Consider the following 20,908-nt stretch of genomic DNA (forward strand, 5'->3'; position numbering starts at 1 on the left):
AGGGACCCCCAGTATTCAAGTGGAATTTGTTCCCCCTCTGCAAACACGCCAGGGGGCGCGTTTGCAGAGTGGTTCAAGGAGGGGGCGTGGCCTCCTGCCACGATCCCGTTTAAAAAAAAAAAAAAAATTAAGAAGGGGGCTCCATCCCCCAGGGCCTGCCCCCAATTTAAAAAAAAAAATTAAAACAATTGGGAAGGGGGCCGCGTGGCCCCCCTCCTCTGGCCACTTATGACCCTGGGGACCCCATCCCCCGGGGCCGGCTCTTTTAAAAAAAAAAAATTTACATTTTGGGGACAGGGCCGCGTGGCCCCCCTCCTGGGCCACTAATAGCCCCGGGGACCCCATCCCCTGGGGCTGGCCCACTCCGTTGGGGACCGTGGGGGTCCCCAATCCCCCCCGGTTCCAGCCGGCCCCCCGCGTCCTGCGGGAGCCGGCATTGCTTTTCCACATGGGGAGCAGCTAACATGCTGCTCCCCATGTGGAAAAGCAATCTGCTTTGCTATTTGGAAGAGAGAGCAGGTTTCCTGCTCTCTCTTCCAAATAGTAAAGCAGTTTGCAATGACAGGGTGGGAGCCGCGAGGCTCCCGCCCTGTCATTGCAAACAGCAGTGTCCCGGGGGTGGGCACCCCGGGACACTGCAGGAGCCGGCCCTGGGGGTGGCGGTCCCCAGGGCTATCAAGGGCTCCAGGAGGGGGGCCGCGCGGCCCCCCTCCCACCATTTGAAAAGCCCCGGGGAGGTGGCGGTCCCTGGGGCGTGTGAGGTGGGCTCAAGCCACAAATTTGGCGTAATTCCGTTTGCAGTTCGGGCTGTAGCTACGGCTAAAGGTCCTATGGGAAACTGCATGCGGAAAACACGTTTTGGGACCCCCCTTTTTTCTCGGCCCCCACTATACGAATCATCCCGAGACTTTCAGGATAGGAGCGGACCGGAGCTGGCCAAAAGTTTTGAAAATTTCGCGAAGATTCGTCAATCGGCGCTAAAGTTATTGGGATTAGAATGTTGCAAATTTCCTATGGAAAATAGGTCCTAACTATATCTACTTACTGGCGACCGCCAGTAGGTAATATATATATATATATATATATATATCTCACTCCACAACAGCTTGATTAGCTCAACCCTCCTTGCCGCAGCACAAGGATGATCCAGGAATCTCCAGGCCTTTTGACACACACAATGTCTTTAAATTTTATTTAATCCAGCAAGTGAACAATTGATGTGGTCTACAACAGTTGCAGTAACTGATCATGCATATACCTTTGTAGTGTATGAGAATTTTTGGATTGTTAGACAATTTGCTGATGATGATAAATTAACTGATCAACGGACCAAATAAGGAACTTTTTTAGTGAAAGTTGGGTAGAGGAGCTGCTGCTAAAAGTCCTTATCTAGTTGGTACTCTAAAGCGTGCGGCTATGAAAAAAAATGCTTATTGGTAGCTATAAAGAAGGGAAACCGTACTGAAATTCACATTGCTAGGAAGAGATATAAATCCTGCTTGATAAATACTAATAAGAGATAGGAATCTAACCAGTGGTCTATTATGACAGACGCCCTACATAACAGGGACCCTAAGGCTTTTTGGAGGCTAGTTTTGGCTGGTTTCCACATGACTGATAACCATCTTTAAGCAGTGGTCCAGCAAGACAAGTGGGTAGCAGACACTATAGTGAGTGTGATAAGGACAAGGCTTCAGCCAAAGCTCAGGAGAGGGGGACAGTGACTGTGTTGGGGGATGCTGTACCGGCACATACTGAATCAGCGGATGCCAATGCAGATAGGGTGGCTGCAAGTTTCAGTTTAGCCAAAACAGCATACACTCTTGGGCAGATGAAGAAAGAAAAGGCCCCTGGGCTGGACCTGAGGACATGTACTTATCAAAACCTGAAGTATGGGTCCCTTATCTCAGTGCTTTGAGCAACGCTGTTGTAAGGGGTCAGACCATTCGCCATCCTGGCATGGAGCTGCCATTATCCCGATTTGTAAAAAGAGCAATAGGGACAAGCCAACGAATTACAGACCCATAGGCCTACTAGACAACACTCAAACTTTTTATTTAGGCAAGTACTGGCGAGGCTCCAATCCTGGATATCTGATAATTGTATACTTGAATATGTGCAGGTGGGTTTCAGGGAAAAGGTCAGTACCATCAATCAGGTCTAGCGCTTCAGGGTCCTATGCTGTACGTATGTTACCCTGAAGCAAGACCATCTTTATGTTGCTTTTAGGATCAAATCTTTTTATTGACATAAGGTTAGCCAAGTCACATACACAGCAAATCGCCTATAACCCCTTTAGGGCCGGCCACAACGTTCATATGTGTGGTAAAAGACAGAACATGACTCATTTACGTGAAGATCACAGGGTATGGAGAGAAGACACAGCATGTCGCCTACAACCCATATTGGGCCGGTCACGTATGGGAAGCAGAAGGTGGAGGTCTTCTGAGTGCACTATAGGTACCGCAGTCATCAAACATTGCTAAAAGTGCCCACGCCCCTTGCACAAGTTTGCTGAGTGCTTTGTCAGTTTTCATTCAAATTGGAGAAACCAAAATAGAACAAATATAAAGTAACATAGAACAGGAAGCCCCCCCCCCACCCTGCCCCCCCCCCACCCTGCCCCCTTCCCCTTCCGGCTAGGCCGATCCCATTGTGTAAGGTTGGTAGAAGAACGCTATAGGTCATAGAAACTGTGTTTATTGTGCCTTAACATCTTCAGTTTCGGGTGGTAATAGTTTAAGAATACGCAAGTACGCAGGACAGGTCAATTCCCTAAACTCTTCCGACGGAATAGGAATAAACGGGCCCATAGTTTCGCATAGGCTGTGGGGTCAGCATTGGCGGCCATTGAGAGTCTTTCCATACCCAGTAGTGTCCATAATTGGTGAAGCCATTGCTTATGAGGCAGGAGTTAATTCGAGCCCCAGTTTGCCAGGAGTAGTCTGTGTGCTGCATTAAGGGCTATAGCTATCTGGCGCCCCCACACGGATTGGAGCAGATAGGTGAGAGCGTTAGGAAGTCCCAGGAGTATGTAGGCGGGGAATCGGGGAAGTTCCGTTTTAAAAGCACTGTCTATGTCGTTCAGAATTAACTCCCAGAATCTTGTGAGTTTGGGGCAGTTCCACAGGAGGTGAATAGGTGTTCCAGGGTTGCCACAGCCTCTCCAGCACTCGCCGTCACATAGCGTGCTCCATTTTTGGACGCGTGCCCTAGTATAGTACCAATATGAGCTAATTTTGCAGGCTGTTTCAGTGTGTCCTGCGTTATATGCAAAGTGGTGAGTCCTATAGTAAATGTCTCCCCAAACTTTATCAGAGAGGCTGCGCCCTAGTTCTGTCTCCCAACCAAGTTGACCTGGGGTCCTATGTGTGAAAGGCACTTTCATCAAGTAGCGGAAGATTTCTGAGGTAAGTTTCTTGTCATCTGTTTTGAGGAGCAGCCATTTTTCAAAGGGAGTCATAGATCTGCTTGCGTTTGGGTGCTCGTCTGTGCTAAGCACCCAATGGGTGAGTTAGGTGTGGTTGAACCTATTACGCTTTGACAGGGAGTATTGTAGTTTTAGTAGGTTAAAGGGAATGAGACTGTTGTGGTTGAAGAGACATCCAACCCTCTTGCAGCCACCTTTCAGCCATCGTTTAGCAGCTCCCTGTGATAACCCGGGAGGGAATTCGGGGTTTGCGAATAGTTGGGTCATCGGGGAAGGGATGACGAGAGCCCAGTCGTGCTCACCACCCTGTCCCAGATTTTAAAAAGGGGGCTCATAACCGGAGATGAGTAGAGACCCCAAGATCTATGTACCGGGGAAGCCAAGCCTCCCTCCAGATGTGCGAGCCTGCCACTGTTTAGTCCATAAATACCCAATGCTTTTCCATCATCGGGCGGCTCCACTCTATCAAATATCTCACTTGGGTAGCTTGGTAGTACCATAAGACGTTAGGAACTGCCAGGCCCCTTTCCTGTTTAGGGCATTGTAGCAGCTAGTTTTGCAGTCTGGGTTTCATCCCTTTCCAGATGAAGCAATCTAAATCTTGTTGGAGCTGTCGCAGAACCCCGTGAGGGGTGAGAGTGGAAGCGTCTGCAAGATAAAGAGGGCTTGGGGTAGCACGTTCATCTTCACCGCTGGTATCCTGCTAAGCCACGTTAGAGGAAGGCGCAGCCACTGGTCAAGATCTGAACAGATTGTAGCCCTAAGTCTCGAATAGTTGGCATGAGCTGTTTTGGGGAGATTCTGAGCCAGTATTATTGCCAGGTATGGGAGCTCGGCTTCCAACCATTGATAGTCATACCGTGCGCAGAGAGCTTGCTCTGTATGCGGTTGGATGGTGAGATTTAAAATTTGTGATTTAAGCAGGTTTATCTTGAAACATGACGCAGACCCAAAGACATCCAGCTCTGAGATGATAGCGGGTAGGGAGGAAATGGGCTGGGCAACAGAAAAGATAATATCGTCTGCTTAGAGGCAAATTAAATGTTGATCCGCTCCAAATTTAATGCCTACTGCGTTGGGGTCATCTCAGTCTCTGCAACGAAGGGCCACCCACATAGAGAGAGAAGAGGAGCGGGCAAAGCGGGCAGCCCTGCCTTGTGTCTCGCTCCACTCGGAACCTGCTAGAGCTCACCCCATTAACCTGGACGGTTGCACTCGGCTCCCTGTATATACTGCTCACCCAGTTCAGAAAACGCTCGCCCATCCCAAAGCACTGGAGAGTTGCAAGCAGATAGGGCCAGTGCACTCTAGCGAACGTTTCTTGGCGTCTATTGCTAGTAAGAGGGCTTCTTCCCGGGAGCGCTGAACTTTGTCAATGAGGTGACACACACGCTTGGTATTGTCCTCGCACTGCAGCGAGGGAATAAACCCCGCCTGTTTTGGGTCGACCAGGCCCAGCAAAATAGTAACAGAAGAGGGACCCTGAGAATAAAAAACAGGTTCTGGGGGGGAGAAACAAGTCCAGGGAGAAGTACAGCATAAAACATGAGAGGAATCCCCCACTCAGTATTCATATAGACAGGTAATAAATCCAAATATATATATCACCCACAGAGTGTATAATTTTTCAATTATTTATTCTCAAAGATATACAAAAATGTTTTCTTTTATATATATATATATATATATATTTTATGCATTAATTTAAACAAGGAATGAATTATAAAAGACACACTTCAACATGTAATAAATATTCAATAATAGTGTGTGCAGGATAAACAAAAGAGGCCCTGGGTCAGTGCTAAACAAACAACGACTGTATATATATATAACGATGACAAACTTATAAATCATGTGTGATGAAACAATACAATAAAATACACAAAAAACAACATCTACAATAAACATATACAAAAAAACCCAGAAAGATTTGTTTTAGAAAAAACACATTAAATATGAACAAAATACAACAAACAAGGAGACAAAGTGAATGCGCCTCAACCAGGCCCAGCATCAGGGGATTTAGGCAGTGGGCCAGGATACTAGCAAACAATTTTGCATCGATTTTGAGGAGGTATATGGGTCGGTAGGAGCTACAGTGCTGTGGGTCTTTCGCAGGTTTCGGGATTACCGAGATTGAGGCTTGCAGCATCGAGTCAGTCAGTGTTCCAGTCTCTGAAAAGGAGCTGAAAAGGCGAGTCAACAGGGGGGCTAGTTCGGGACAGAACGTTTTATAAAAGATAGCACTAAATCCGTCCGGGCCTAGCGACTTCATGGGCTTCAGCCTTGCAATCACCGAGATCACCTCCTCTATTTTAATGGGTTGGTCAACGGTTTTTTAATCCAATGGTGGCAGCGGGGTAATCGCAGCAGACTGAGCATAGAGCTGTGGATCAGTAAACTACTCTGTGGTCTCCCCGGTACAAACTAGTGTAGAATGCCTGGATTTCTGTTGCGATGTCCGATTCATGAGATGCCATTAGGCCCTCTCGCGTTTGAATGGCTTTGACTGTGTGGGTATTGCATACTCCGTAGACAATGGGCTAGCATCCAACCCCTATGTTAGTGCCTACATGAAATTTGTGTTTGTGGTGGAGCATGGCATACTCAGCTCTATTGCGATCGAGGTGCTTAAGCTGAAGTCGCTCCTGTTCCAGCTTGCGCCATATGCGGGGGGCTGCTGTGCGTTTATGAATGGACTCAAGTTCTAATGCCGATTTACCCAGCTCCTCCCTCCTAACCCTTCGGGCCTTGTTGTCATGTGCTGCTTTTGCAATAAGACCAATTTGAGGGCTTCCCATACGGAGGAGCGAGGGACCTCGCCATTATCATTGACTACTAAGTAGTTGGAGATCGTTTACCTAATTGAGGACACTACTTCAGGGGAATGCAACGGTGTCTCACGCAGACGCCAGGGCGGGCATTGAGGGAGAGGTGTACGAGTTGTGAAGACGAGTGTGATTGCTGAGTGGTCTGACAGAGAACGGGCTCAATGGAAGAGTCTGGGATTAGCTCCCAAGCTGAGGATGAAGCTAGGAAGTGATCAATGCATGCATAGGTCTTGTGAGCCATGGAGTAGAATGTGTGGTCCCGCTCGTCTGGGTGTTGTAGGCGCCACACATCGGGTAGCCCACAATCCGCCAGCCAAGTCAGACCTTCGGGGGAGAGAACACTTGTTGTCCCGTCCGCTGTCCAGACCGGTCCCGCCCTCCGTCCATGACATGGTTGAAATCTCCACCCACAATAATTGCCTAATCCGGGTCTGAAGGACCCCTGCGAGTGCTTCCGTGACAAAGGTTTCCTGGCGTTCATTGGCGAAGTATAATGAGGCTATTGTGAAGTGAAGTATACTCAGTTGCACCTGGATGGCTAGTAGGCGACCCTTAATCTTAAAATAGGTACCTAGGCTTATCCCATGAAACTGACTGCAGAACAGAACTGCAGCCCCCCCTCACTTCTCCCTCTCCAATGACCAAAACTGGTGAGGGAATTTCCTTGTGTGCATTCTATGGGTGTCTTGCTCTAGCAGATGCATTTCCTGAAGCAAACAAATATCCCACTGCAGGTTTTCTAGTAGGGAGATACCTCGCCTAGCCCATTAGTGGTCAGTCGGAAGAGAAGTCCTTCAACAGTACCCCAAAACCTCAACAAAAAAGAAAAAAACGAGATAAAAAATAGTCCATAGAGTCGTTCATGACTTGGAAGTCTGTGTCCATGGGGGTCACCAGATCAGAGTGAGCCAAATCTCTTTTCGAAGTAGGGTTACACCTCCATCCCCACCCTCAAGACAGTTACCCTTCAGCAAATGCACATTACCTTATGAAGGAGGTCAGCATCTTGTTTGTCTCCAGCGGAGAGGGAGGGCAGCACCTCAGACCTCTCCTTCACCATGGCCTCCAGACCTGGCCGTTATGGCGTGGGCCGCAGACCTGATCTAGACCCGCGGCCATTCCTATTCTGTACCTTTTCCTCCTGGGAGGGGCGCGTGGAGACCGAGTCGGAGGGTGCAATCTCAAGAGATTTGTAGGCTTCTGACAGAGAACGTAGTTGGTGTGTTTTGCCGATCATTCGAATGATACAGCAAAACGGATGGCACCCAGGAATAGCAGATGTCACGGGAACGGAGGTGGCCAGTGACCGGGTAGAATTCCTTGCATTTTAGAAGAGTGGAGGCCGCCAGGTCTTGGAATAGATGCAGAGGGTGGCCGCGGGATTGTATCTTCTGGTCCGAGCGTGCCGCTTTGAGGATTGCCTCCTTCTCCTTGAAGTTGTGGAGGCAGACCAGGATATCTGCAGGAAGGCAAGGGGGCACTCTGGGGAGGCCAACTCTATGACATCTATCTAACTTGATGCTGCTCAGTGTGTTGTCTCCCAGGACGCTCCAAACAGGGCCTGGACATAGCCCTCCAAGTCCGATCCCTCTGTGTTTGTGGGGGCCACCCTAATGCAAATGTTGTTTCTCCTTGATCTATTTTCCAGATCCTCTGCGTGAGCCTGGAGGTCCAGCTGTTGGTCCTGAAGGCGCAAAATCTCTTGCCGGAGAGCTTCGACTTCCGCATTTCTTGTTAGGGCGGCTATCCTCCAGGGCCACCACCCTCTCTCCCACCTCATCGATGTCCCGGCGCACCTCTCTGAGCACCATAGTGAGATCTTTTTTAACTGTCTGTAAATCCTCCCGTAAGGATGTTATGTTATGTTATGTTAAATTTAGCTTATAAAGCGCACGTACGCCCGTAGGCTTCATGGCGCTGTAGGAGGTTTTCAGAGCATAACACAACAACAGGAGGACAACTTAGAACGTCTAAGGATAAGCTTCTCTAAAAAGCCAGGTCTTAAAGGCTAGTCTAAAGGCTAGAATATCCTCGTGTGACCTTAAAGAAGCTGGTAAGGAGTTCCAGAGGGAGGCAGCAAGAAAATGAAAAGAGCTGCCGCCCTGACGTTGTTTCCTAACAACCGGCACCATGAGCAAGTTTTTGTGACCAGAGCGGAGGTTGCGGGAGGGGGTGTATCTGGCAAGCAGATTGATGATAAATTTGGGGCCTTTACTTTGTAATGCCCTAAAGATAATGCAGCCGGTTTTAAAAGCCGCCCTCTGGGCTACCGGCAGCCAGTGCAGGTCTGCCAGGCCTGGCCCGATGGACTGCCATTTAGGAAGCCCACAGATCAGCCTGGCCGCCTGATTTTGAACCAGCTGCAGCCTCTTGAGCTGCCCGGCTGGAAGGCCCAAATATAAACTATTTGAGTAGTCCAGCCTAGACAGCACAAGGGCGATGGTCACCTGTATCAGGGCAGAATGGGTTAGGAAATGGGCAATCTTTCTAATCTTGCGCAGCTGAAAGAAGCAGGCGGAGACAACTGACCCTACCTGACTTTTCAGGGAGAGGTCTTCACTAAAGGTGACTCCAAGGCTCTTAACTGTGCGGGAATTGGAGGGGGGGTTTCCCATCTCCAAAGGCCAAAATTGAGGTCCCCAGCTGAGTTCGCTCTTCCCAGGCAAGATCAATTCAGTCTTGCCTGGGTTAAGTTTTAGGTGGTTAAGGCCCATCCAACTCTGGATATGAGCCATGACCTCCCTAAACTCAGTGACAGCATCCGGCGACCCGAGGGGGAAAACCAATTGCAGATCATCTGCGTAATTAAAGATCCACACTTTGAATTTCCTCAAGGAGTACAAAAGGGGACGCAAGTATAAATTAAATAAAAGGGGGGACAGGGATGAGCCTTGAGGGACCCCGCAATCGTTCTTAATTCTAGGGGCTGTGAAAGTGCCCAGTCTCACTGCTTGAGTCCGGTCGGACAAGAATGATTCCACCCAGCTCAGGGCAGCACCTCTGAGGCCTGCCTGCTCGACACGGCCGACCAAAATAGTATGGTCGACCGTGTCGAATGCAGCAGACAGGTCAAGAAGCACCAGTGCCTGGTGGACATCCCTGTCTGCGTTACACCGAAGTGTATTCTGGACTGCCAGGGTTACCGTCTCGGTCGAATGGCCTGGACGGAACCCAGCTTGATTTGGCTCCAGAAATCCAGTGGTTTCCACAAAGTTGGAAAAGCAATTGGAGACGTGAGCCTCCAATATCTTGGATAGGAACGGCAGCAGGGATATAGGACGATAATTTGATGAGTCCTGAGGGTCCAGGCCTGGTTTTTTAATTAGAGGGATTAGCAGAGCGTGTTTAAAGCCAATAGGTACCCTGCCCTGGGTCAGTGATTTATTTAGTAGGGGTAGAATCCCCTGAGGGATAGTCTGACCGATTTCCGAGAAGATGTGGGGGGGGCAGATGTCGTTAGGGGATCCGGACTTTACCCTCGTCAAAAGTGAAGAAAAAGTTTTACCATCAATGACCGGGAAGGTATCTAATACAGAGGGATTGTAAAAGACGTCATCCAAAGGAAGTGACGTTGGGGAACTAGCAATGCTCGATTTGATAGTGACAATTTTTTCTCTGAAAAAATTATTCAGGGAATCACATAGCTTCTGCGTAGGAGCTATTGAAGGGGCTGTCCTGTCGTTGTCACAGAGTTCATTAACTATATTAAAAATATCTTTGGACTTGTTGGATGACGATAACATTTTTGAGGAGAAGAAATTAAGTTTGTGTTGTTTTAAAATTTTTTGATAATTTTTCCTAGTGACGCAGAAGGTTTCCCTATCCTGTGAAGAGTAGGTGGCTCTCCACTGTCTTTCTTTCTGTCGTACCCCTAATTTAAGTGCTCTAAGTTCTTGAGTGAACCATTTGTGGGCATCATTACCTCTAATGTTAGGTAGGTATACAGAGGGGGCGAACAGATCTGCTGCATGGAGAAGCCAGGAGGACAGTGCCCTCTCGTGATGTGAATATCGCTTCTAGGAACTCGCGTGTCACCGGGCCGTCCGCACCTCCGTCTCCTCCCGAATGTTTAGGATCTTCAGTGGGCACTTTCTCCTGTTGGGAGTCTGTTGTGCCTGTGAACAGCATCTCCTTTACAGATCTGTCTTTTTTACCCTTGGCTGTGGCCATGATTATGCCATCCCGGGTTAGGGGAGTAGAAGGTCTAAGGGTCGCGTAGGTGCTACCAAGGTGTCCAGAAGTCCCAGCAGGCCAGGACACAGGAGTCGCTCACTTACTACGTTGCCAGTGTCCAGAGATGCTAGTGGGTGTTTCTAGGGATCAGAGGCTGAGCAGGCGACAAGTCCCAGGAAGGGCGCAAGTTGTAATAGATCGTTGGGGTCAGCCCTCGCTCCCCCAAGGGCCCCCCGTCCAGGGGGAGGGCTGTGCGTGTAGGTGTGAAAAAGGGGCCGTGTTGCGCTGAACTGTGCCTACTCAGGGGCCTCTGTCGAGCACCAGGGGTGTGAAGCCAGGGGAGGTCCTGTGTGGGCCCCAGCCTCACAGGCGAGGGAATGGCAGAGTGAGATGCTGGTATGTTCACTCTGCTGGAATGTTCCTGGAACCCTGTGGCAGACTAAGGGTCCGTTTGGATCCTTGGCAATGTCCTAGGGGCCGACCCCCCCCCCACAGCTCCCCTAGTGCAAAGGCAGCCCCAGAAGGCGCTCCACGGTGGGTCACAGCCACCATGGAGATCTCTCCTGGTTGGTTGGCTACTCCCAGTCCTGGTGAGGTTCGTGATCTGGAAAGTGGCGGCCACGGAAGGCCCGCAAGCAGGGAGTCTCAATTGGCAAGTGTGGGCTCCGCTTCCTGCCCAGTCATGGGGCCCCGGTGTCCGATCCGAGTAGTCCCCCTCGCCCAAGGCCGGGGAAGCAGTGGCAGGACGGAAGCTGCAGTGGGGGGCCAGTGTAGGTGCAGTGGTGTAACCAGGCGTGGGCTAGACCCCTTGACCAAACGCGGCCCGGCCCACTGCTGGTAGATGGCGTCTGCCGAGGGCCCTCAGCAGGGCGCCAGCCCACCCCCCCCGGACAGCGCTGTCAGGCTCCAATGAAATGCACGGTCGTCACCACCGGTGTATCCAGGCAGGGGACCTCAACCTCCATCCCGCGTCACTCGCCTGAAGCTGTCGTCTCTCCCAGGGCTCAGACAGCGACCGGGAAGGCTGAGTCCCGAGCTCGGTGGACCTCCACAGAAGCAGCGTCAGCTGAGTGACCGCCGCCGGCACAGCCGTTCTCTGCGAGGCCCCGGCTAGCATCTGGTACACTCCCTTCGTAGGCCGCAGTGTGCACCTGATACCGGTGCGTACCAGATTGGAGCCTACCAGGCACAATGCAGCTCCCAAACACTCACCACTCAATCTCCACTTCCAGGTCACACCCCCTGGTTCTGTCCCAGCTGCGCAGGGGTCGCTATTGAAGGTGCTTGTGGCCAGGTGAGGATGGAGCGCTGATCAGACACGCCCGCTCACTCCACCATCTTGGCCACGCGCCCCTTTATGTTGTTTTTATAGACCTGAGAGTGGCATTCGACCTAGTCCCAAGGGTCAATCTATGGAGGGTTGCGGAAGCTTATGGAGCCCCGAGTGATTTGGTCTTGATATTTAGAGTTCTACATGCTGAAACCTATGCCAATGTGAGGTGGAATAGGGGAGGGGATATAACTGACAGGATCCCCATTAAAAGGGGACTCAGACAGGGATGAGTACTGGCACCCACACTTTTTTGCCTCTACATCAATGGAGTGGTTGAATGGTTAATGCAGTACAAGCATGACGCCCCTAGGTCCCCAGGTGCCTACCACTCCTTATGTTTGCCGACGATACTCTTCTCAGCTCTAAAATCCCATTGGCTTGCACTTGGAACTAGACTCTTTTGCAGCTTTGTTGTACATCTAGGGTCCTTGGATTTAATCCATCAAAATCTAAGTTCATGGCTATAAACCCTCACTGGTTCTTTGGAGAAAGGATGTCCATTGAGGGTGCTCCAATAGAGCAGTTAAAAAATTTAGACTATTTAGGCGTATGATGGACTGATAACCTGTCAAGTGTGACGCAAACGGGGAAGAGTAGAAACATCCTATATCAGAGAGCTTCTGCAATAGAGAAGAATCTGTTATACTTGGTGCGGCTTTGGTCACCCTTGGAGCTCGTCACTTACAGAGTATCTTTATTAGAACGTATTGCCTGCAACAAACAAGTCCGTACTCCTTGGTTAAAACAGGTCAAGAACCTATGTGAAATGGTTAAAATGGATGAGCTGAAGAATTCCCCAGCAGACATAGTTAAAACTGACAGTATTACGCTGAAACAGTTATACTGGGAGAGTACCATGGTGTGGATCTGGAGTGACCAGAGAGTTGGGACCTTAACAGAACAAAGCCATCAATGCCTCCCGAGGTTTGAACCATATATGGATAGAATGTTTCCTCTCCAAGCTATATGTACAATTCATATGTGGTGTTTTACTGCTAAGGTCATTGTCCTGATTGCCCATAGCTTAAATAAAAGGATGATCACTATCTTGCACATGCATCAACGTAGGCTTTTGCTATTCCTTAATTGCGATTATTAAGGAATCGCAATTAAGGAATTGCAAAAGCCTATGCATGTAGGAATCGCTATAAAAATAGCGATTCCTCCACATTCCTTAATTGCGACTCGCAAATTGCGGGTTGCAATTAAGGAATGCCGTCCCATTCATTCCTATGGGCCTCCAGGCCTATTGGAATGAACTGGAGATTGCATGAGCAATTTGCGAGTACCAGTAGGTACTCGCAAATTGCTCATGCAATTTCAAGGGTGCAAGGGTATCAAAATGACACCCTATTGCACCCTTGAAATTGATCTGTGCACATATGTTGCACACACACATGCCATAAGGGCATGTGTGTGCGCAACATGAAACTTTGAAAAATGCACAAAAGTGCATTTTTCAAAGTTTTTGCAAATTACCATGAAGTTGAACCTCATGGTAATTTGCTCCCCCTATTAGCGAAATCGCTAATTTTCTTACTTTAATGCATTGCATTTAAGGAATCTCAATTTGGGATTCCTTAAATGCAATCTCAATTTAAGTAATCGCAATTTAGAGATTCCTTAAATTGCGATTTTTGCATTTGGGATGATGCATCCCAAATGTAAAAATACTGGTCGCAAAGGGCCAGATTCTGGGAATCTGCGCGTTTGCGACCGGTTTTTCATTTGATGCATGTGCCAGTTTGTCTTTTTCTGCCCTAGCTACTCACAGCCCGTAAGAAGTGGATTATTGTAATGTGTAGGCTGAAGGGTGTGAGGCATTTTTGGGAGGCATTAAGAATTTTGAAAAGTGATACGAAGGGAAGAGATTGTGCTTGCTGTTTCCCGTTTCTTACAGCAGGCATGGAAAATTAGACTAAAAGCGCTGCCCCTAACGATCCCTAAAACAGATATAGGAAGGGGTGACCCAAATCCAAGAATGGCTTTTAACCACACTCTAGTTAAGTAAGAGGCCCTGCATAGGAAACTGTGCTTTTATTTGTAGAATCGCATTTAACTTGTAACTAGTGAAAATTACTTAGCTTGTTTTTGAGCTTTCAGCATTTAACCGAGTCTGATATTTGTATTGTTATTTTCTTATTTTTTTGGTTTATTGCATTTTATGTGGGACTAACAGACTCATTAACTCTGTTTTTTATATATTTTATTTTAATTTGTTTACTCCTCGCTTATTGATGATTTGATTTTATGACTGCATATTTTTTTCGCTTATAATGTTTTAACTTATAGCATGCAATACGATTAGGCTTTTTAGCCAACAAAGTATATGAAGAAATTAACTGATAGTTATATATAACCATAGAAACTTATATTACCAATCTGTCATTAAGTAAACCATGCTTTACAAAACCCATCAACACAGGAACACTTGGCGCTTATAAAAACAAAAATGGCAGGTTCAGCTTCGGTAGCTTAAATATTTTTAATTTCCTATTGGTTCGCAACGGGTGCATTCAATTGTTAAGGCTGTGAGTTACCATTAGTGACTCTCAGAGGAGAGGGTAAGGGGAGCAACATGTGAAAAAGAGATGATATAGTCGCTACGTTGTACTTTTTTTTATATCTGTTGTTTTTTCAAAAAAGGAAACGAAAATCAAATACAAAGGAGAAAAAAAGACAGCATATGCACAGTTGTTTACAATCACGTCATTATCAGTAAGCGCTTCCTATGTGTAAAGATTTGCTTGGTTGTTGTCTCGTTGCACACTACTTAGCACTCATTGTAACAGCCGTCGCCCTTACTACTGTACAGAATTACATTCGAATTGTCAGCAAGAGTAATGATTAACATTGGGCATTGGGGCCTCCCATCTCTAACATTTGAAAAGCTGTGGAAGAGCGAAACCAGCTATAACTTTTTACCTCAAGACATTTCTGCCCAGTAATAGGTCCCGAGTAAGTCAAGTCTTTCGTCTAAGGCGCCTCGTTAGGGGTATTAAAAGGTAGAGGAGAGCCGCTGGGCTCTCAAAACTCAGGGTTTCATGCAGGTAGTGGCTACGTTGTAGATCTAGGAACCGAAATACGTGGGCTTAAATTGCATCTTGTTAACACATTGGTCGGAAAAAAAACTTAATATCTTTGTGTCTCGTTGTGTTTTCCAGTTTCCACTTTGCAAAAAAAATCTAATTTTTTTTAGGTTTCAGAGCGCAAGAAAGGCTGGAGAGACAGGAAGTTTGAAGATAAGGGGAGCTAAAGGAAAACACATGCGTAAGGGGTGAAATAGGAGAGGGAAAAAGAGCATTTCTTAGAAGAATGAAAAAGAGGGCGAAAAAAGAGGGGACAAAGAAGCAAGACAATAGAATGATAACGAAACAGATAAGCAAAAGGAAAGAGAATGTAATATTTTAAAAATAGGCAGAATAGCAAAAAAAGCTTAGAGTGCGAGAGGCAGAGCAAATGAGTGTAGAAATGACTATGTCTGATAAAGGAGAGAGGGGAAAATAAGAGGGGGGATGTGGAAGATGATCTTCTTTAAGCATAGCGGGTAAAATATGGGGAGAGTGAAGAACGGTGAAAAGACAAAAGTAAAAAAGGGACCAAGCCAGAGGGGTGGATCAAGCAGGTGAAAGAGGACGCTATAGAGAGAGTTAGATAGTAAATTTGGTGACAGGAGGATAATAGAGATGGAGGAGAGAATAGAGATGGAGGAGAGAAGAGAGATCGAGGAGATTAAATGGGAGTGAACCAGCATCGTCTTTAAAGAAATAAAGGTGCTTTTAGGTTATGGCATAGGCAATAGAGGTCCGGAAGTGCACAGCCATTCTCTTGCAGTGACCGATACATGGGCCAAGGTATGCTGGCCGAACTGATGTATGCATATCGCATAAGCCACATCATGAATTCTTGGTAAATCTTGGCCTTTATGTCATAAATGTATTCATAAATTGATGTTACCTTTAGACAAATTCACAGTGCTAGGATAATTAGCAAGGAGTAGAAGTGTTCAACAGGGACCAATATAATTTATTAGGTGTGAGCCCTTATTCACTTTTTCTCGGTCACTGCTCCTTCATCGCGAGACCTGCTGCTCTGGGAGATTTGTGCTATGTTAATAATCAGTTTCATAGGAGCTAATGTCTGGATAAGGGACATAACCATTTGGCAACTAGGCAGATTAGATTCTGTCATACCTCAGGAAACATAGGCTGTCTGTCTATACCTTTGGGAAAGTCCTCCAGTACAGGTCAACATACTCTAGTTGTTAGACGGACCGGGAGGGTCGGCCGAGGACAAGGGGAGAGGTCTCCGGGGAGAGCCGTCTCCAGCGATCGTACAGATGAGTAACTTCCCCCCCACAGATATACACCACACAAGGATAGGATTTAACGTTCTTTATAGGTGATTTCTTAAGGTACGATGAAATGGTACAAGGAGGTCTGGACCCAGGGGTCCCCTCGATTCTAGTCTCTGGGTTTGGGAAAAGGGGGTAGCGGGACAGTCTGGTTACCAATCTGGTAGCTGAGATGGTATGGCGGATAGCTCACAATCCTCGAGCTCGGTGTTCTAGCTTGGACGGGCCGCGGCAGCGCCAGCAGGTCCCGGTGAAGGTGGTCGTTACACGGTCCGCGGCAGCGCCAGCAGGTCCCGATGAAGGTGGTCGTCACACGGTCCGCGGCAGCGCCAGCAGGTCCCGATGAAGGTGGTCGTTACAACGGTCCGCGGCAGCGCCAGCAGGTCCCGACGAGGATGGATGATGCAGAAGGCCGCGGCAGCGCCAGCAGGCAGGACGATATTTCACAAGGCAGGGCTACGGCAGCGCCGGTAGTCCGTCAAGGCTGAGTTCTTCTCGGTGTCTCTCGACTCCAGGATACAACTGCCTTCCTGCTCTGGAGCTGCCCTAGTTATAGGTCTGGCACCCTTTGATGTCCGGACCCTCGCACTGGGAGGTCGGGGGGTCCGGGATGAGGTAGTCCAGACACCCAGCAGGGGGTGGAGCCAGCGCCTGGGGGAGCTGGAGGGCGATCGGCACCTGGCGGGGGAGAGCCACCGACACTTCTTTCTCCCATTGACCTGCCAAGTGGTCCGTTCACCTCCTGGGTGGATGGTGGTGCCGGGATGTCGGGGCCGGGCCAGGCCCAGGGTTAGGGTCGAGCTGAGGCCACGCGGCCTCGTGGCGCAGTGTCCAAGATGGCGGCTGATCCGGCCGGGGGAGCCGGTAGTGGTTCGGCCCCATGATACATGGCTGTCCGGGGGCAGGAGTTCCGTTGGGAGACGGGGTGCGGGTTGCCCTTGTGGGTAACACCTGGGAGTCCGGGGCTTGGGCCTTGTCATGCGGGGAGGGAGCAAGCCCTTCATGTGGCCTGTCCAACATGCGTCCCCCCCAGCTGAAGGCGGGGAGAGTCACCCATCCTCTTGGGGACTCTCCTCGTCGAGGCGGAAAAAGCGTGACAGGCCATCTGCGTTGGCGTGGTCTTGGCCCGGTCGATGTTCCACAGTGAAGTCCATCCCCTGCAGGGAGATGGACCAGCGCAATAGTTTTGGGTTTTCCCCCCGCATCTGCATTAGCCACTGCAGGGGTCGATGATCGGTTTGCACCCGGAAGTGGGTACCGAAGAGATAGGGCCGGAGCTTTTTGAGGGCCCACACTACTGCGAAGGCCTCCCTCTCGATTGTGCTCCAGCGCTGTTCTCGGGCCAGGAGGCGTCTGCTGATGAAGGCCACCGGCTGGTCAAGACCCTCGGGGTTCAGCTGGGAGAGAACCGCCCCGATGCCGTGGTCGGAGGCATCCGTTTGCACAATGAATTCCCGACTGTAATCGGGGGCCTGGAGCACAGGGGCGGTGCACAGGGCGGCTTTCAGCTTCTCGAAGGCCGCTTGACAGTCGGGGGTCCAGTTAATCTTCTTCGGGTGGTTTTTGGACGTGAGACCCGTGAGGGGCCCCACAATGCTGCCATAGTCCCTCACGAACCACCGGTAGTAGCCGGTGAGTCCCAAGAAGGCTCGGACCTCGGTCTGCGTGACTGGGGGTTGCCAGGACTGGATGGCAGCAATTTTGAGTTGCAGAGGGGCCACCAGACTGCTTCCCACCTGGTGTCCGAGGTAGGTCACGGACCCCTGACCAATTTGGCACTTGCTGGCCTTGATTGTGAGGCCGGCCCGCTGGAGGGCTCGCAGGACCTCTCGGAGGTGGTGGAGGTGGTCGGACCAGTGGCGGCTGTATACAGCGATGTCGTCCAGGTAGGCGGCGCTGAACTCTTCGAGCCCCACCAAGACCTGGTTCACTAGTCGCTGAAAGGTAGCTGGGGCATTCTTCATGCCGAAGGGCATGACCTTGAAGTGGTAGTGGCCATCGGGGGTAGAAAAGGCGGACCGTTCTTGGGCCCGGGGTGTGAGACCGATCTGCCAGTAGCCCGCTGTCAGGTCGAAGATGCTGAGGTAGCGGGCAGCCCCCATGCGGTCGATCAACTCATCCGCTCGGGGGATGGGATGAGCGTCGGTCCTGGTGACAGCGTTCAAGCCCCGATAGTCGACGCAGAATCGGAGTTCAGGAGTGGTGCCGGGGGCAGCGGCTTTGGGGACCAGCACGACCGGGCTGGCCCAGGGGCTGTCCGAGGGCTCGATGACCCCGAGCGTGAGCATCTTGGACACTTCCTCTTGGATGCAGGCCCGCACCCGATCTGGTACGCGGTAGGCCCGGTGTCGGATAGGGGGACTGTCCCCAGTGTCCACGTCGTGCAAGCACCAGGGGGTGACCCCTGGGGTGAGGGAAAACAGAGTAGCAAACTGCAGCAGGAGGTCCCGGCAGCCCTGGCGTTGCTCTGGGGTGAGGGCATCGGAGAGCCGGACCCCGTCCACGGAACCGTCTTTCTCCTGAGTCTTCAGGAGATCAGGGAGAGGCTCGGAGTCTTCTTCCGCCCCACTGTCTGTAGCCATCAGGAGGCTGAGTTCCGAGCGCACAAAGTGGGGTTTGAGTCTGTTGGTGTGGAGGACCCGGAGGGGGTTCCGGGGAGACTCCATATTGATGAGATAGGTGACGGGGCTCTTGCGTTCGACCACTTTGAAGGGCCCCGTCCACTTGTCTTGCAAGGCACATGGTTCGGTAGGGGACATCACCCACACTTGTTGACCAGGTTCGAATTCGACGGAGGAGGCATTCTGATCGTACCATTTTTTCATGTCCTCCTGACTGGCCTCAAGATTCGCTTTTGCCATTTCCCTGAATCGCCGGGTCTGATTGCGTAGTGCCAGGAGGTACTTGAAGACGTCTGGAGGGGTCTTTAGGGGGGCCATCTCCCAACCTTCTTTGACTAGGCTGAGGGGCCCTCGCACAGGGTGCCCGTACAGGAGTTCGAAAGGGCTAAAACCGAGGGACTTCTGGGGAACTTCTCGATAGGCGAAGAGCAGGCACGGAAGTAGTACATCCCACTGGCGACGGAGGGGCTCTTCCAATCCCCCAATCATTCCCTTGAGTGTGCGGTTGAATCGCTCAACTAGTCCGTTCCCTTGAGGATGATAGGGGGTCGTGAATCGGTAGGTGACCCCGCACTGTTGCCAGAGGGACTTCATATATTTCGAGATAAAGTTTGTGCCGCGGTCGCTGACGACTTCTCGGGGGAAGCCCACCCGGGAGAAGATCCCCATTAAGGCCCGGCCGACCACCGGAGCTGTTACAGTTCGCAGGGGCACAGCCTCGGGGTAGCGGGTGGCGTGGTCCACCAGTACCAGGATGAACCGATGTCCTTGTGCGGTGCGGGGGTCCAGGGGCCCCACAATGTCTATTCCTACCCTCTCGAATGGGGTGGTGACCACTGGGAAGGGTTGCAGAGGTGCTTTGAGCTTGCGGCCGCTCTTCCCGCTGGCCTGGCACATGGGGCAGGACCGGCAGTGGTTGAGGACGTCGGTTCGCATCCTCGGCCAGAAAAAGTGGGTCACCAGGCGACTGTAGGTTTTGTCCTGGCCCAGGTGTCCAGCCAGGGGGACATCGTGGGCCAAATTTAGCAGGAAGTCTCTGAAACGGAGGGGCACCACCAGCACTCGACTGGCCCCTAACTCCGCGATTCTTTGTTCACTGTATAACAGGTCGTTATCCCAATAGACCCAATGGGCTCCGGTGGAGTCCCCTGCGCTCTGGGCGATGGCTTGCTGGCGGAGTCCCTCGAGGGAGGGACAGGTCTTCTGCTCCTGGCGGAACTGTTCCTGGGTGGGCCCCCCTTCTTGACGCCACTGAGCCAGGCCGGGAAGGTCCTGGGGCTGGGCGACCCCTTCGGGGGTTGGCTCTGGGGGGTCGGTATAGTCGGTGTCCTCTACTGGAGCGATCGGGGGAGGAGGTGCAGGCCATTCTGGTTCTTCTGGTCGGGGGATGGCACGGGCGGCCATGGACCGGGTGGTTACGCATGCCCAGTCCGGGAGGCCCAGCATCCCCAGGTGCTCTCTTCTTTCGACGGCGGCCCACGGGGAACTCTCAAGATCATTCCCCAGGAGACAGTCCACGGGGGCATCATCCCGGACCGTCACCTTCAACATGCCGGAGACCCCTCCCCATTCGAAGGGGACGCAGGCCATCCGACATAGACTCTCGGAATTGTCGGCTGAGCGGACGGGGCAGAGAATGTTCGGCAGGATCTGCTCTGGTTTTACCAGGTGACAGCGGACGGCCGTCACACTGGCCCCTGTGTCACGTAGGGCTTTGGCCCGGTGCCCATTAATGTTCACCCACTGGCTATATTTTCTGGTGTTGGCGGGTAGGGAAGCCCGCGGGACCATGTCTTTTCCCCCTAGGCACGCTAGAACCATGGCGGCCGGTTCCCACTCTTGTTGTGCCTGCTCATATTCTTCTTGTTCCTCGGAGATTTGTTCTCCCCCCAGGGCGGCGGCAGCTACCTGGCGGGGTTTTGGCGTTTGGTTCTGCGGGCAGTTCGGGTCATTGGCGTAGTGGCCGACTCGCTGGCATCGGTGACACGTGACGTTGGCTCGGAACCCCGGGCGCATCGGGGGGTTGCCCCGGCCGGCCGGGGGCGGGGTGCTGGCCGCGGGAGTGGCCGGGACGGTGTCTCTCCCTCGCCCCTGGCCTCCTCCTCCTCCTCGGGGACGGTGCTGACCTTGGTTGTTCCGGTTTTGCTCGGGTGGCCCTCTCCGGCC

The 20,908-nt window shown here is 51.0% G+C and overlaps 1 protein-coding gene across 4 annotated transcripts in view; it reads right to left on the reverse strand.

The window, feature by feature from the left end:
• The window catches only part of LOC146798257 (inositol-trisphosphate 3-kinase B-like), an 856,729-nt gene that overhangs the window by 747,403 nt on the left and 88,418 nt on the right, over window positions 1–20,908 (reverse strand). The gene's annotated exons all lie outside the window — the stretch shown is intronic.

Source organism: Triturus cristatus, chromosome 9 (genome assembly GCF_964204655.1).
Source record: "Triturus cristatus chromosome 9, aTriCri1.1, whole genome shotgun sequence".
Classification (NCBI taxonomy): Eukaryota; Metazoa; Chordata; class Amphibia; order Caudata; family Salamandridae; genus Triturus; species Triturus cristatus.